The sequence below is a fragment of the Lingula anatina genome, chromosome 3 (genome assembly GCF_051362555.1).
Source record: "Lingula anatina isolate TDL-2025a chromosome 3, LinAna3.0, whole genome shotgun sequence".
NCBI lineage: Eukaryota > Metazoa > Brachiopoda > Lingulata > Lingulida > Lingulidae > Lingula > Lingula anatina.
The window spans coordinates 3,202,884-3,214,796 of NC_141769.1; positions in this window are offsets into that span (position 1 = coordinate 3,202,884).

Sequence of the window (11,913 nt, forward strand, 5' to 3'; positions counted from 1 at the left end):
ATGATCGATTCAGATTTTCGACAACATTTGTCGACTATGATTTCAGGGCAGAAACTACTAAATCAGCCTATCAGCGGCACCCTGAGCTTCAGAGATAACTTGACACTAACCTCTTCACTATAGCCTATCGATCTTCATCGTGTCAAGTTACCTCTGACCACATTCGATTGCCCCCGCCGCCCGCCCGCACTCAATGACTCATTGAACGATCTAGCCAATGAACGCGAACGAATCAAAGCGCGCTTTGTTCAAATCCGGACCAATCAAAGATAAGGCCGAATATCAGCACCCTGATCATGAGCTTCAGAGATAACTTGACACTAACCTCTTCACTATAGCCTATCGATCTTCATCGTGTCAAGTTACCTCTGACGAAAATAGTTTGACCTAGTTTATATAAGCCAATCGAATCCATGTTTCAAAATTTTTCTCCAAAGTTTGGTGAAAACGCTGATTGGTTGAAAGTCCAGAATTATGTCTAATGAGAAAATTGTATTTCGTTGCGTCCGCATAACCGTCAATCGGCAATCCTCGGCTGATTCCGTAAGCTCCATACTAACAAAAAACGGCGCGGTCCGGCGCTTTCCACCTTTAATGATTATGCGTTTTCACACCATCAAAACCTCAGCTAGAATAAGACAACTCCCGTTTACGCCATGACATTTTTACATAATCATCAAAACTAGCAAATTATTCTTTAGTCGCTTCTGCAGATTATAAAGTTATTGTCGAGTGCGGATCGGACATGTGAGTAGTTCCGAGTGCATAACCGTACACAAAGAAAGCATGGCGTCTCCTACGAGTGACTACGTAAAAGAATGTGTTAAGTTATCTCTTGATTCTTTGCAAAATATGCCTATATCGGAATTGAAACCAGAGCAGTTAGAGGCTCTGCATCATTTTCTACTATAAGGGATGATGTATTTTGATTGCTGCCTACAGGTTACGGCAAGTCCCTGATATTCGGCCTTATCTTTGATTGGTCCGGATTTGAACAAAGCGCGCTTTGACTCGTTCGCGTTCATTGGCTAGATCGTTCAATGAGTCATTGAGTGCGGGCTTTAAATTTCATTGGCGGGCGGCGGGGGCAATCGAATGTGGTCAGAGGTAACTTGACACGATGAAGATCGATAGGCTATAGTGAAGAGGTTAGTGTCAAGTTATCTCTGAAGCTCAGGGTGATCAGCGGCTGTTATAGACGAATGTTTTTCCATTTTTTTCTGGCATTTCTTGTGTGTTGCTAGGGGTTAATTTTGGTATCAACTAACAGGCTAGGGTGTATACTACTGCCAGTTTTTTTATCAGGACCAGGCTCAGGTGCGGTGCAGTCGTGAGACCTCTGGCGGAGGGGGCTACTGACTGTGAGTTGTGCAGTGGTTTGTTTACAAACAGAGGGGTGCACATGTTCAAGTGAGGTGAACTTCGCTAACCTATCGGTTACGTTGTTTTTGTTTTAAATTTAGCCAACATATACTGTAGGTTTACTAGACCTGGGTCACACATGGGCCAGAGGGGCTTTGAAAATTCATGACACTCATATGCCGAGCAGCATGGCAGTTAATAGTGACCTTATTGCTGATCCTGATAGGTAACGGGGTAATAATACAGGCTTGTCCTTGGCTTTCTTCTTCGTAAACAAAAACCCCCTTGCTATTTTAAGGCATGACGGAATTTTTTCTCAATTAACTTTCATTAACAGAAAAATTCCCCTTCCCATATTATTTAAGGCGCATTGATTTTTATTTGTTTCAGGTGTGAAATGTCAACAATCATGATAGTTTTTTTCTTAGTTTTTAGGATAATATGTTAAGCAAATGTATTTAAAATCTGAATACATTGTTAGAAACAATAAATTGTATCTAAAAGATTATTTTTGATTCAGAAGAGCAAGAGTCTACTGTTCTAATATACTTATATTTAATTATAATAATAAAGAGAATGCTTTACATATATCAGCTATAGTTAGTAGTTTTACTACTGCATCGTATTTTATATTAATATTTTTAATTGATTCTGTCATGTTCATTTAAGTCTTGTCGGCAAACAAACTAACAAACTAACCAATGTCAATAAAAGGAATTTATTAGTTTTCACGTGTATATAGGACATGAACCCACAACGTACGTTTAAATGTGATATCTAATTTACAAACTTTTTTTTATTAAGCATATACAAACACAATACAGCACATTACAAAGAAGACAAACATAGGCCTACAAGAACATGAAATACATCATAGAATCAGAAAACATTGCATTACAAATACAAAAAGATACACTGCATCAGTACAGTTTTATAACTTAATACAATACATACACTTTTATGTGTGCACAGTCACTGGAATATTGTTTTAATATTGTAGAACGTACAATACAATATAAAAGATTCTACAGTACATTACAGAGTACATTACAACCTGAATAATACGTAAAAAAGCAAGGTGATACTGTGCACCAGTATAAGAACTAGAGATATAATAGATTGTGTGTCTTAATGTAATATAGTGTACATGCACATACATACACACATCTTTCGCTTACAACCTCACACATCCGAAGGCACACGCACACTGTAGTGCACACAAATACTTATAATACAGATGCTCAGTCACTGAAATACTGATCTTATTTTGAGCAAGAAATAAAAATGCATATTATAAACAGTTTTGATTTGTTATTCCGCTAATATCTTATCAATATTTAGCCAAATCTGTTGTATGTTAGTTCGTTTCGCTTGAGGATACATGTATAATGAGAACCTGGTAATATTTCCATAGCATCTGACATATTGTATTAACCCTACCCAAGTGGGGGGGGGGGGGGGGGGGGGGGGGGGGGGGGGGGGGGGATCGGATCTGGACCAGCATATGCTTATGTATTTCATAGTTATCAATGTAAGTAAATACAGGCCTTCTATCTTAAATTGTTGTACAAGACCAAATAAGAACACTTTGGGATGCCTCTCTATATTCATCTTCATACTTTCCCTTATAGCATAAATAAGGCAAGTCCAAATATTTTGTACTTATGGACATTTCCAAAATACATGATATATTGTCTCATTGGCAATATTACAAAACTCGCACAGCTGAGATTCTTTTTCTTTATTTTCATTAAGTATGAATTTGTGCTGAAAATTCTATGATTGATTCTAAATTGCAGTGTTTGTAATTTTGTGTCTTCTATCTCGGTAAAAACTGATCTAAATATCAAATGCCATTTCTCTTCGTCTAAAATTTCCCCAATATCTGTGTGCCATTTGTTTATTGCTTTTCTAGGGATTTTTCAAGTTCTTGGATGTATTTTTGGTAAAAGTATCTGGACGGCTTTGGGACACTCTTCATTGCATTGCTGTTCTTAATGCAGATGCTTTCTAAACGTTAACCATTATTCAAAATGGCCTTTCGCCACTGGACCGGAATACTACTTTGGATGCTCATGTAGTTGAGGAAATTGCTATTTAGTTCATATTTTCTATTAAGCTCGTCTAGTGATATGAATATACCATGGTTATCAATAATATCATTTATGAAGAAAACTCTGTTTCGCAGCCATTTCTTATAACATACAGCTCTATGGTTAATTTTTATCTTGTCGTTTTTCCATATCGGTTGTGAGAGGATTTCTTCAACAGTTGTACTAGGGTTATTCTGTATTTCTGCCCAAAAATCAATCACGTCTTGCCAAAAACTGTTATTTATTTTTATTGTCCTTAAACCCTCACTTGTTAGATTCCAAAAAAAATTTTTTCCATATTTTTTGAGTTCGTTTGCGAGTATATTTTTCCAGCTACTCTTGTTTTTTGTGTCGACAAATCTCTTTATCCAGGACATTTTTAGTGATTTAGCAAACAATTTAATGTGTGGCACCCTGAGACCTCCTTTACTATAGTCTGATATCAGTGTTGTCCGTTTGATTTTGTCAATTTTACTATTCCATATAAAATTAAAAATCATTTGATCCAATGTTTTGAAAATTATTTCAGAGGGATTTGGCAACACTGTCAGAATTTTTACCAGTATTGGTAAAGCTAATGTTTTTACTATTGTTACTTTTCCCATTAAAGATTTCTCAACGACCAGTCTGACATTAATTTTTTTACCTTATTAATCTTTTCCTCAAAGTTTACATCATAATAGTTAGGTTTATTCAGTTCATACTTAATGCCAAGAAGTTTAAAGTTTCCCTCATGATTCCACTTGATGTTCTCCGCAGTTTGTATTTCTTCATAACACCCTCATTTGCTTCCGATCCAAACTGCTTCGGTCTTGTCAAAGTTGATTTTTAGGCCAGAACATTCGGAAAAAAGTTTAATTACCGCGAGTGTTTTTGCAGGCTCAACTGGTCGTCCGAAAGAGTTAGCGTAGTGTCATCTGCGTATGAAGTAATCAGGTACTCGACGTTATCAATTTCTATTCCATTTATTTCGGGGTCTTTTTTAATTGCTGCTGAAAGTAATTCAATACATAAAATAAATAGGTACGGGGAAAGGGGGTCATCCTGTTTCACACCCCGCCTGACCATAAAGAAATCAGAAAGATATCCAATATTTTGAATTGACGACGAAATTTCAGAGTACAGAGTTTTAACCCAATTTATTATTGTTGGGCCGAAATTGTAAAATACTAAAGTAGCATGTATGAAATTCCACTCCAAAGTATCAAAAGCTTTTTCATAGTCTAGCAGGAGGAGGAGTCCGGGTATTTGAACGGTTTCGTTTTTTTTCAATAAGGTCGAAAATCAACTTTGTGCATTCACCAATAAACCTCCCTTTTACGAACCCTGTTTGTGTGCTACTTATTAACTTATTGAGATGTCGTTTCATTCTATTAGCAATGCAGGCCGAAATGATTTTATAGTCAACGTTAAGTAGACAAATTGGCCTCCAGTTCTTTAGTAGTTTTTTATCCTTTCCAGGTTTAGGTAAACAAGTAATCATGCCTCGTCTTTGACTTGTAGACATGCGTTGTTTACTGTACGAGTAATTAAAGGAACGCACGATATAAACCTTTAGTTCCTCCCAAAAAACTTATAGTATATTCGTCAATTCCCGGCGATCGCCCGTTTTTCATCTTTTTTTAGTGCATCGAGACATTCCGAGTTAGTTAATTTACAAACTTGACATTGAATATGGGATATGTCACTTTCTCAGGTATGCTAAGGTAAAAATGCATTCTGTTTTAAAAACTCAGATCTCATATAAAACGTGATAAAATAAGATATGTGAATGTAAAAGTGTATAGTCAGACTAACGTGTCTGTTTCACTGCTGCATTGTGTAATATGCAGTGCTTTATTTGGGTAGTCCTCCTTTGGGCTGATCAAAGCTTGGCTTTCCTGTCAAAAATGTCGCCATATGTCGGCAACTACAGGAAAGAAGAATATGAATCTTTGCATGCTCTAAAATGCGTAAAATGAGCTATAAGCAGTGTTTTACAAAATTGTTAATCTGTGCCAGAAAACATTGGCAGACAGATTATTCTGTCACACGGAGCGGTCGTTTCAGTTTTATAGAGTTATTCTTAGAGTCTAGACTGATGTACCTGCACAGAGGCCTCACCCAATGTATCGAAATCTTACTACCAGTGTACAGGACTCACTGTCCCTCCGGATATGCTGTTGTAACTAAACAAAAGCCACCCAGTCCTTTCAGAACGAGGGGCAAATTGCCACCAGAACGCGTTTTTCAAGGCCCATAACGAACACCAAATTAGTTTTAGCAGATTTAGTTCGGTGGCTTAAGGAAAAAATCGTGACACGGCGGTTAAAAGCACCAAATTTTGCATGTGGGTACCTTTTGACATTCTAAATCAAATTAGAGCCGTAGCCCACGGAAAAAATTTACCGTTTGGCCAAAAAATCCAAAATGGCCGCCAATTTATTGAATTCTTTATAAATATGTACATACCTATGTTGATTTTTATCAAATAAATTATTTTCTCAGAGTTTTCCACACCCTTATTACCCATTTTATTCATATATGTCAGATAGCAAACAAGTTCCCTTGGACTTTTTGAAAAAATCCAAGATGGCTGTCATTTGCCATAGAAACAGCCATATGAATACTAGTGCACAACTATTACCAGCTAGAACGATACGTTGTCCACTATCAAATTAAGTCTGTTTCTCAGATCTTTGTTACCCACAAAATATTTTTGTGGTGAGTAACTAAGAAGAGTTCTTGGGCATTTTGGAAAATCCAAGATGGCTGCCATGTGCCACAGGAATTCTAGTATACGGGGGATTCAACTAATGGCAACTGGAAAGATTAGTTTTTCACTATCAAATTAAGCTGGGTTCTGAGTGTTTTCCACATCCTTTCTACCCACACAATATGTATGTGGTGAGTAACTAACATTATTCTTGGGCATTTTGAAAAAATCCAAGATGGCCGCCACATGTAATAGGAATACTTCTAGTATTACAAAGGGTTGAAACTAATGCCAGCTAATTCACTATCAAATTCAGTTTATTTTTTTAGTGTTTTACACATTATTATTACACTGTGATACATATCTAGCAGGTAATAAATGTGCATATTTGATCATTTTGAGAAAACCCAAGATGGCAGTCACTGGCCATAGGAATACTACTGGAATTACAACTGCACATCCATGGCTTTTCATCTACTACCAGGGTGAATTTGTGTTTGTTTATCAAGTTTTGCCCATCCTTATTAGTCCTATGATATATATCTGGTGGGTAAATAGTGTGCATCCTTGGATATTCTGAGAAAAAGATACCTACAATTTAACATAGGAATACTAATGGGTGGGTTTCAATTGCTGCTAGAGAGGCATATGGTTCATTATACAATTACATTTCCATGGGTTTGTTTTAAAAATAATTTGTTTTTCATTCCATTTATTATTACCCCTATGATGTATACCTGGTCTGTAGCATGTGTGTATCTTTGGGTGTTCTGAAAAAATTTAAGATGTCTGCCTTTTGTCATTAGAATATTCGAACACATAATCAAATAATGCTAGAGATACACTGAGTACGATTTAAATGTAGTTAACTTTGGGTCGTTTTTAAATGTTTTTCATATCCTATTTATCCTTATGAAAGACTCTGTGTGTTTTGAAAGTGTATGTATCCTTGAGTATTATTCGGAGAAAACCCAAGATAGCTGCCAGTTGTCATAGGAATATATCATTCAAATGCACATAGGTGTCAATTAATAGAACAGTTCAGACATTGATTCCAACATGAAATAAAGCCTTTGATGTTTAAACATGTTGACATCCTTATTAACCTTACTCTTTATAAATCTGGTGTGTAGCAAGTGTGCATCTTGCGTATTTGAGAAAATTCAAGATTGCTGCAATTCACAATAGGAATAGTACAGTCAACTACTGCCAGAGAGACATTGGGTTCAATATAAAATGAATTTTGTTTCTCGGTATTTCCCACATTCTTTTTGGACTTTCAGATATCTATCTGGTGGGTAACAAGTGTATACCCTTAAGTATTTTGAAAAAATATCATGATCACCCTAATTTGCCTTAGAAGTGCCTATAAAAATTAATGCACCAGTTTTCCTATCGGGAATAAAAGGCCATCTTGGATTTCCTCAAAATAATAAAATATGGACATTAATTACCTACGGTAATGTGCCAAGCATTTCGACGGGCCCAGTCAATCCGACCACAAAAATCATTTTATAAAATTAATTTTTCTGGGCTCAAAGATTTAGTCCATACGTCAAAATCATGCGACAGAATTTTTTTCTTGTTCCGATTGTTCGACCACATCGTCGTAAATTTTCAAGCCTGTGGAATAGATGCTGCATGCCTCGGCCCTTTGTCAATTGTTGTCCTTTCAATAGCTCTCGTCAATGAGGAAGAAACAATTAATTGAAGATCTAATCTGGAAGCATGACATACCTGTCATTTCCTTTGTCCTTGATGACAATAATAGTGCTTATAGACAAACAAATTGTGCTAATTAAGCAGACTTGCCCTCGCTAACTGATTCATCACGCCCGTAACTGGGGAGGGGGGGGGGGGGTTTAAAAAAAGGTCTATTCTGGATGAAACCAAATATCGACAGTGGGTAGAATACGTCGTAAACACCTTCATATAGACCATATATAGCGTTTGCTAGCAATAAAAAGTTTGGTTCGATTGAAATATATATGCAGATGGGGAAACGTTCTTGAAGTCAACACCGCAAGATCTTACATTTACTACAATCGACCGAAAGATCAGCGGGATCAACCGCCCAGACTTCTTGGCGCCAAATACCACGCGCTGTCAAAATCTGACGAACACGTGTAGCTGTTCACCTACATGGATACAAATTTGTCAACAATAAAAATGACGTCTTCCTTAACTCCATGGGAGCTTCATAGAGAGTTCCACTGGGTATTTACGTTACTTGTGAGTCACTTTCTATTTCCCCAGATGCATGAAATGTTGATAATATTTAGCGCAATCCACGAAGAACTCCATTCCTGTGACACCCCTCCCCCAAAATGGGACCGTCTTCATTAACATATGGTTTGCGCTATGCTGGAGCAGACTAGATAAGACCAGTCTCTCATTTCTGCATGTGCTCGATTCTCACGTCAAATTATAAATGCAACTGTTTTGTGAAAATTATGGCAATTAAATGCTTTTTATGTACAGACACAGATGTGTCTGTACATATTGCCATCACCTGCGTCTGTCGTCGCCGCCGGCGCCGTGCACTTTCCTTGTAAACACGATAAGTGGAAGGCAGTTTTACTTTTTGGCTTTACTTTACGTTCGGGTTGTATCAGTGGGGTTTTCAATATGCACCGAGGTTTGTGCACAGCGAGAGTATATAAGTAAGAAAATCGGAAGATACTGTATGTCTATCAGCACAAGTACATGTAGGCTCCGTATTTTGCCTTTTCTCAATATGTTTTAATATGACATGCTTTTTAAACAAAAGACTTAAAAGTAATTTGAAGTTACACTGATTTCCGTTTGAGTACCAGTTGGTATTCTTTGAAACGGGTGATTGAATTTTCTTCGGAAGTACGTACGTCTACGCCTCGACGCTGAGCAAGCCTTGCGGGATGAAAACAACTGATCTCAGACTGGTAAAAATTTCAATTCGGTTGATTTCTGTTGTCATATTAAAATTCAAATAGGGCATACGTAGATCACATAACTAGTTTAAGTCCACTTAAGCTACCGGTTTCAAATATAAGTGACCGGCCTTTGTTTACAACACCTGTCTCCGGGGAAATACTCGTCCCACTTGTGAAGCGCATCATGAAAATGATCGTAGGTGAGGGAAATATATAATTAGAAATTATAATTGTCGTCTTTTTTAATGTTAAGTAATGTTAGCACATATTGTACACAGCAAAATAAGATTTCAGAAGGAGGATAAAACATGCCTAAAACACATGTTAGGCGAAAATTGCGGCTTATCTTGCGTAACACTTCCGGTAAAATGCAATACTTCCGGAAAGATGGACGTTTTGGCAGATGCCCCTAACAATCCGACGATATCAAAGGTTTCCATTTGCTGTATTTTAATCAATTCGACCAAACTGACATTTCCATGAAATTAATTAATTAATCTTGGCTGAATTGTTTGGCATATTACCGTAACAGATGTGTATCATGGGATAATAATACTAAAAAAAAAAAAAAAAAAAAACGGAATAACAACTGAATTCAGCTTCATTTTATTTGTAAGCCTATCTCTCGCAGGTATTAACCGAACCCCACCTTCTATGGCTAATGGCAGCCATTTTGTTTTGTTTTGTTTTCAAAAAGGATACACATAACATTCTCATCACATATGTATTATGTGAATTAAAAAGATGTGGAAAATACTCAGAAACAAACCTAATTTATCAAATAATATTATATCTCCATGGCAGAAGAAGCCCTATGTGTATACTAGTATTCCTTTGATACTAGTATTCCTTTGATATGGGGGCCATCTTGGATTTTTCTCGAATTGCCTGTGAATAAAGGTTAGTTACTCACCACAAAATATTATTTGTGCAATAAGAAACAAAATTAATTAGATAGTGGGCAATGCATCTTCCTAGTTGGCATTAGTTAGTTGAAAACCCTTGTACATGTTCTAGTATTCCTATGCCATACGGTGGCCATCTTTGATTTTTCAATAAGTCCAAGGACACTAGTTTGTTATCTGACACATTTGCATAATATGGGTAATAAGGATGTGGAAAACATTAAGAAAATACTTAATTTGATAAAAATCAAAATAGATACCGGTATGTATTTATTTCTACAAAATTTCACAAATTGGCGGCCATTTTGGATTTTTTGGCCAAACGGTAAATTTTTTCCGTGGGCTAAGGCTTTAATTTGTATGTCAAAAGGTACCCACATGCAAAATTTGGTGCTTTTATCCGCTGATTAGGCCATTTTTTGGCCCTAAGCAACCGGACTAATAAGAATAACAGACGACCTCTGAGGAAGCCACTGTTAACAGCAAAACGTAGTCGTCTTTTTCTCTAGTAAACTGTGGACCATGGCCGTTTCTTGGTAGAATATGAAACGGCGTGCTTTTCTTTATAGAGGTCACATTTTACCTCTTCCGCTCAACTAATCAAAACAGAGTTTACAGACATCCCGAAGAGTCCTACGACGAAGCGTGTGCCACGTTTAAAGTGAATAGGGTCATTGACAGCGTCAGTATTTGAAAGTGCATACCACATTGGTGCCAAAAAAACAATGTTAATTATCGATGAAAACATGAAGCACATCAAACAAACAAGGCAGCAAAGCTGTCAAATGTACAGACAAAGAACAGAAAATAAAGATGCAAATAACTGAAAAATTAAATTTTCACAAAAAACTGTTAAATTGCCAGAAAAATTTACCAAACAGACTGTGTTGCCAATTAAAGCTGTATGTTAGACCCATGTTTCTTTCCTGTAAGTTTGAGAACAGTAAGTGACATGATTTCCCTTAAATGGTCATCATAGGAGCAGTGCCCAAAATAGGGGTTTCTTCAAATTTTGATGCAACATTACATAATGTTTAACAGCATAATGACAATCAAATGTTATTAATAAAATATTAGTAACATGGACATTCAGAAAATGTGACAAGCAAAAGTCTTCAAGATCATGGAACTTTAAAGTCACACCTTGAAAATGCCAATATGTGAAAAATTAAATTTTCACAAAAAACTGTTAAACTGCCAAAAAATAAATAAATAAATAAATAAAAATACCAAACAGACTGCATTGCCTACTGAAGCTGTATTTTAGTCCCATGTTTCTTTCCTGTAAGTTTGAGAACAGTAAGTGACATGATTTTCCTTAAATGGTCATCATGGAAGCAGTGCCCAAAATAGGGGTTTCTTCAAATTTTGATGCAATATTACATAATGTTTAACAGCTAAATGACCATCAATTTTTAATTATAAAATATTAGTATCACAGATATTCAGAAAATGTGACTAGCAAAGGTCTTCAGGCCCATGGAACTTCAAAGTCACGCCTTGAAAATGCCAAAATGTAAACAAGACAGCACTGTTCTGAAATGGGTTTATTTCCATTTTTAACACTTTTTTAACATAAAACAAAATAAACATTTTACTGCCATTTTATATGACCAACTAAGAAAATTGATGAGATGGGAAAAGTATCAATAGAACAGTGTTAAATGTCCAATTTCCTCCATTCTGAGATTCTGAACATAGTGGATGATTGAATCTGACAAACTGCAATGATATGAGTTTATTTCCATTTTTGACACTTTGTTACACAATACATGATAACAAGTTTACCATGTTTTTTACATAATCAACTAACAATGTTGTAAAGATGCAGGAAATATCAAACAAACACTTTTAGGCATCTTATTAGTTAAATAATGAGACTGTTAACATGCCTAATAATTGAATCTGAGGAAATGTGAAAAACAGTATAACTTCTAAAATAATGG